A 6,478-nucleotide genomic window follows, 5' to 3' on the forward strand; every position below is an offset into this window, starting at 1 on the left:
CAGCAGAGGTCACAGGACCTGAGCCATGGCTTGATCACGTGTCCAGAACACACAGTCCTCCGGGCCCCTCTTGCTCCACTTCACTCTTTCATCTCAGAAGGAAGGTAACAGAAGCTTTGGAGCCCCAGGGGGACACACGCTGAACTGAATATTACAGGAAAAAAGTGCCACAGAAATAGAAATGCTGCAATGAGAATTAGAAACCAAAGTATCTGCCCTAAATACAACATGAGCCAACATTTATTTACACTGAACAATGCACTTTTCACATACAGTATCTCACTGGGTACATTCACACTAAGGAGACCACACTGACACCCTCGTTTTGCAGATGGTAAAGCAGAGGCTCAGAGAAGTTAGGTCCATTGCTGAAGATCACACAGTTGACAGAAAGGGGACTCACACCCAGGTTGTTACTCCAGATCTCATGAAATAGTTTAAGGATTTCTGTTTGTTAAACGAATGAAGTAACTAACAGACTGGTGCAAATTAATGCTAATCCCTCGCTCACACAGTGTCATAAGATTTATAGAGACATTCCCCAACATTATCTCACTGGATGCTGCCAACAGCCCTATGAGGTTCTAGACGCTCTGATTTTAGGAAACCTGACACTTAGACGACCAATTTCTCCACGCCAGGCAGGAAGAAGAGCTAAAAACCATAGGTTGCTACTCTTTAGACTTCCGCCCCTATAAACCCAGCCTGCTGTCTTAACCGCTGTCCTCCTGCTCTTCCCACGCCCAGACACCTAGCTGACGCTCAATAAATATTTGTTTAATAAATTAAAAATGAATGAGAACGAAGAGAATCAGTATCAGATTCTGAATGGGGAAGAGATTTAAAAGCTGACGCAGTCTACAAGTAGGAGATTTCAGAACAATTATCTCTCGCCACTCTGTCCCCTCCCGCAGGGGAAGTGGGATTCCTCCTCCCAACGTGGCTAATTCCACCCGGGGAGGGAGGGGCCCTCCCAGGTGCCCGAGACCCTCGCATCTGCGCCTCTCCCTACGCCCCTGCGGGCTCCTCGGACGGAGCCGGGATTAGAGGCAAGGGGGACCCGGGAGGCCGCCAATGGGAGGGTCGTGGGAGGGGCCCCGGGAGAACGGGGTCGAAGGAGGGGGGGTGAGGGGGATGAAGGCGGCGAGAACCCCGGCGGGGCGGGGCGGGGCGGGGCGGGCCGGCACGTCCCGGTCGGGCTGCGGCGGAGCGAGCGCGGCCAGCTCTGCAGAAGGCGGCGGCTAACTAGCCGGGACGGTCACATCCCGCTGCAGGGGCCGGCGGAGCAGCCGCACTGCCTCCCGCACCGGGACTCCGGACAGCGGCCAGGCCGCGCCGGCACCGCCCCCCGCTCAGGGACAGACTACGCGGCCCGTCCGAGCTCTGGGGGCCCCCGCAGCCCCGCGGCCCGCTCCCGCTACGCCTCCGCCTGCCCTCTGCCCGCAGCTCGGTCCCGCGCTGCCCGCCGCGCCCGGCCCGCGCCGGGATGGGGTAGGGGCAGCGCCACGGAGCCGGGCGATGGGCCGCCCTCTGGACACCGAGCAGCCCCCCGAGGCCTGACCGACCGCGAGGACCGGCGGAGGTGGGTGTGGGCCGGGCAGAGCGGCGCACTGGGGACACCCGGGTGATACGGGGGCGGGGAAGACGTGGGGAGAACGTGGGGATCCGGGGCTGCTGTGGGCGGAGGGGAGCCCAGGAGAGCTGCTGCCACCCGTGCGTTCTGCGCAGTCCTGGACACCCCCCCCCCCCCCGCCAACAAGAACTCCTGCCTCCAGGAGCCCCGCCTGAATGTCAAGCGGATACCCCAGTGCCTCCCAGCGGACTCGGTGGGGACCATGGCTTCGCTGATGCCCCTCTCCCCATATTTAAGCCCTACGGTCCTCCTGCTGGTCAGTAGTGACCTGGGCTTTGTGCGAGCAGGTGAGTAAAGGGGTAGTGGGATCAAGCAGAGCTAGTCCGCAGACGGGACCTGTTAACGTATTCACTCTGGCACACCCAACAGACTGGCCTCCCTCTCCTGTGAATGTGACAGTCACTCACCTCAGAGCCAACTCGGCCACTGTGTCCTGGGACGTCCCAGAGGCAACATCGTCATTGGCTACTCCATTTCCCAGCAAGTACGAATCATCCTTCTGCTCCCTCAGCCCGTGTCCTTGGAACTCTGAGCCTTCCTTCCGTTACCCCCACCGGAGACCAAAGCTCCCCTCCCCGTGGTGGGGGATTCTGGGAGCTGGTGTCCCCTGGCACAAGCTGCCCTTGTCATCCTACTCCGTGGAGTGCTTGGATGTTTGAGTCCTGGGACTGGTGTGAGACTGCCCTCCTGTCCCATCATCTCCCCGCAGCGACAGAATGGCCTTGGGCAGCGTGTGATCGGGGAGGTGAACACCACCACGCGGGCCTGTGCCCTCTGGGGACTGGCTGAAGACAGCGACTACACGATGCTACACGATGCAGGTTCGGAGCATCGGCCTTCGGGGAGAGAGCCCCCCAGGGCCTCGGGTGCACTTCCGAACTCTCAAGGGTTCCAACCGGCTACCCTCCAACAGCTCAAGCCCAGGTGAGAGGCTCAGCTATCCTCCACTCCCGAAAGCTTTGGATTCTCTGGCTTTTTACCTGCCCTTTAGCCTCTTGTTTACTTCCCCCTAAACAAGCCACAGTCTAGCTTAGATGAATAAAAGGATGACTTAATTCATCATACTGCCAAGAAACGAAGGAAAAAGGTTGGCAGGGGACTGGGTATAAACAGGCTGATAATGAATCGTTTGGGAGAAGGGCTTTTTTTTTTTTTTTTAAAGATTTTATTTATTTATTTGACAGAAAGATCACAAGTAGGCAGAGAGGCAGGCAGAGAGAGAGGAGGAAGCAGGCTCCCTGCTGAGCAGAGAGCCCCATGCGGGGCCGATCCCAGGACCCTGGAATCATGACCTGAGCTGGAGGCAGAGGCTTTAACCCACTGAGCCACCCAGGTGCCCCGGGAGAAGGGCTTTTAAGCTTCCTTTTCCACACCCTCTGTTCCCAGCCGCCGCAGTCTGCGTGAATACTTGCCCGCAACGGTCCTGCTGTTTTGGTCTCTAACTACCTGTCCACCAACAGCTTCCTAGAGAGGGGCTCTCAGGGGCAACCCTGGCCCCAGACTCTCCATCCTTACGGGTCTGCATAGAAGAGCTCTGTGGCCGCTCCCCGTAACCTGGAGTCCATCTTTCTTCTCAGGTGACATCACAGTGGAGGGTCTGGAGGGAGAGCGACCACTGCAGACAGGGGAAGTGGTGATCATTGTGGTGGTGTTGCTCATGTGGGCCGGTGAGTGAGCAGCTGCACGGGGGACCAAGGACTGGGGGAGTGGGGGCTCAGTGAAGGTGGGAGGTGGTGAAGGCTGTCGGGAGAAAAGGCAGGGAAGGAAATGCAGCGGGGAGATTCTTAGTTGGGGGTGAGCAGAAGTTTGAGGAGAGGAAGGCTAAGAGGGTGGTGCTCGCAGATGAGCACCAGAAATTCAAGGGTTTTCTTCTCAGATTTTCTAGAAACCGTGTGGATATCTCACTGCCCTTCAAGGCTGTGAGTGGGGAGGTCAAGATCAAGGTGCAGATTGTATTGTTGTGTTTCAGCTGTAATTGGGCTCTTCTGCCGTCAGTATGATATCATCAAGGACAACGACTCCAACAACAACCCCAAGGAGAAGGGGAAGGGGCCGGAACAGAGTCCTCAGGGAAGGCCTGTGGGGACGAGACAGGTGATGTGATGTGGGGCCGGTGAGGGAGGGAAGGGTGATTTTGCTTCTAGAAGCAGTCAGGGAAAGGGAGAAGGCCAAAGAGGGGCAGGAAGAGAGGGGAAATGGATATTTGGGATGGAGGAGGCTCTTACCTTCCTGACATGAGACTCAAGCCATTTTTTTTTTTTTAAACAGAAAAAGTCACCATCATCAACACCACTGATGTATGAGTGAAGAAACCGAACTTGAAACCAGATGCACTAACAACCTGGGGATGGGGATAGGGTCAGGGAGAGCCTCAGTTGGTGATCTACCCAAGGCTGAAGGATCCCATAATCTCCTAGAGGGTAATGACACTCCCACAATCTCAGGCCGGGTACCCATCCTCTTTCCACTGTGAGCAGGGCCAGAAGGTAGGTCTCTTAGGGTCTGTGCCCCTGGACCTGGGGAATGGCTATCAGATGGGATATGTCCTTCCATCCCCCAGGTCCAGGGGAGAGACACTTGTTCAACTGTATCCCACTAGGTCCCAGATGGGGCCCCCATCGCACCTGCATCAGGACTCTCGGCATCCCCAGCTGCCCCCACATCTTGCCTCTGGGTCTCAGAGAGGGGTGTTTCTTTGGGTACTCCCCCTCCCCCAGCAACTCAAAGGAATTGTCTGGGTCTGGAGGCAGATGCTGCACTGCACTACTCCAATGTCTTCCACGGAGCCTCAGGTGCTCCCCCTCTCACCTGGTGCCCCCCCCCCCCAGCTGCTGGTGACCTCACCCATTGGACATTTTTCCAATAAACGTTCTTGGACAAACTGGAGATGACTGTATGGGATACTGTACAGTATGCTGAAGACACTTCCCCACTGTCTCTCCCCCAACCACAAGGGCCTCTCACACCACCACCAACTCGACAGGAGCACTCTCATTGTTCTAAGGTGTTTGTTTTGATTCTATAGCCTGGGATGGGTGGGGAGAGGACAGAAATGGGTGTAGAAAACTAGAGCCCTAGTTCCTTTTGTTCAGTGAGAAGGGGGGAGAAGGAAGAGAAGGGAGGGATATAAATTCTCCTGCACCCGTGGAAACGAAGGTTATACCACATGAGAGGGGCCGGTAACCTTTTTAAGTTCACTGCCCACATTGACACCCAAGCTTTTCACCATTTATTCCTCTGACTCCTCCATCAACCTTGAGTTAATTTCCAGAAAAGGACTGAACGGTGTTTGGGGACAAATGAAAGAGCAGCTCCACTAATGGATCCTTCAGTGCCACATGCTCCTCTCCTGTGCACTCCTCTACTTATAGTCTTCCCCGCCCTCACTTTTCCTTTTGTTTCTGTCTGCCTCTGTCTCTGCTGATTCGGTCAAAGTCAATAAGAACTGTGAAGTGTAAATGAGTTTATAGTCACTCTCTGCCACTATATCCAGAGGAGGATTATGGAAATAAAACTGAGGGGTTGGAACGCCCCTGTCAAAAGACTTATACTTTGGGCTCTGGGGCTACTTCCTTCCTGTGAAAATAGAGGTTTTCCCCTACTGTTGCCTAAATTCCAAGGGTGGGGGGATGGTGCCAGTGAGAGAAATACCTGTTGACGTTTGCAACCACTGTGAGGGAAAGGCTGCAGAACCCAGAATCTGGACATCATATGCTATACTCGCTGGAGAATTATAGGTCTTCTCAACTTCGGATCTTTCCAGAGGAGATGTATGAACGCTCCTTTTCTGCATCTCAGTCTCTCTGGCATGTTACAAGAATTTAGACCAGTAATTCTGAAAGGGACCCGAATCCAAACAGATCAAGAAGACATTATCCTTTCTACTTCACCAAGCTCCAACCCCAGGTATCACAAGATTTAACTTCACCCTATCAGATAAGCCAAGTTCTCATTTGCCCTCTGCCTTGAACCACAAAAGCACCCAGATCTGGGCAGCAGTCTTTGATCCACTGCTACCCAGTTCTGAAGTAGTACCTCTCACTGGCCGCTGGCGCGGAAACACTCACATCTCTGACTCTGGACACCTCATCTCTTGGGATGGAAGTGGCACGGGGTATAGGAGCATGGCATAGATATAGGGAGCTAGAAGTTCAGAAGATAAAGGCTGTTTAAATGCATCAGCTCTGGGTTGAATCCCAGTTACATCATTTACTGTTAGTTTGTTAAGTGACCCTTCTAATCCTGAGTCTCCTGGCATGTGAAATGGAACTAATAATGCCATCCCCTTCAAAAGGTGTCTTTGAGATTAAATGAGATAATGCATCGACAACCTTTTGCACAGTACCTGGCAGACGCATACTGAGTATTCAGTTAGCTATCATTATTAGCCTCGTGATACCCCGTGCAAATCATAGCCTATTTGGGTTCAATCCGGGCCGCTGCAAAACGTATGAAAGCGACCGCCCTGCCTTCCTCCAGGGTTGTAAGGATTAAAAGAAGTGTTCAGCCACACTTTACTCACAATCCCGGCGCGAGAAAAACCGCCATTACCTAGGACTTCGAGTTTGCGGAGGGCTTGTGGGCGTGGCTTGAGCTTGAGTGTGCAAGCAACGACAGGATTGGTTGAAGAGAGGATTCGAGTCCTCTCGGGGTCCCGCCCTCGTCCTCACTGCGCCTGCGCACGTTCTGTTTGCTTCACGGCGAAGCTACGTGCTGAACTTGCGACGTGCGTCGCGCTCTAGTCGCCTCTGCGTCAGCGGCAGTGGCTGCGGCCGCGTGGCGGGTTGTCCAGGTAACGACGGGAGTTGTCGCTGACTGGTGGCATCAGAGAGGCAGGTGTTCGTC

The 6,478-nt window shown here is 54.6% G+C and overlaps 1 pseudogene across 1 annotated transcript; it reads left to right on the forward strand.

Moving 5' to 3' along the window:
• Positions 1-1,208: 1,208 nt before the first annotated feature.
• Positions 1,209-4,519, forward strand: LOC308349014 (fibronectin type III domain-containing protein 4-like; annotated as a pseudogene). The gene is made up of 7 exons (XR_013968499.1): positions 1,209-1,582; positions 1,776-1,920; positions 2,003-2,117; positions 2,343-2,557; positions 3,211-3,300; positions 3,603-3,727; positions 3,902-4,519. The product of XR_013968499.1 is annotated as a fibronectin type III domain-containing protein 4-like (transcript).
• The last annotated feature ends 1,959 nt before the right edge of the window (positions 4,520-6,478 follow it).

This window comes from Martes martes (assembly GCF_963455335.1).
Source record: "Martes martes genome assembly, chromosome: 9".
NCBI classification, from domain to species: domain Eukaryota; kingdom Metazoa; phylum Chordata; class Mammalia; order Carnivora; family Mustelidae; genus Martes; species Martes martes.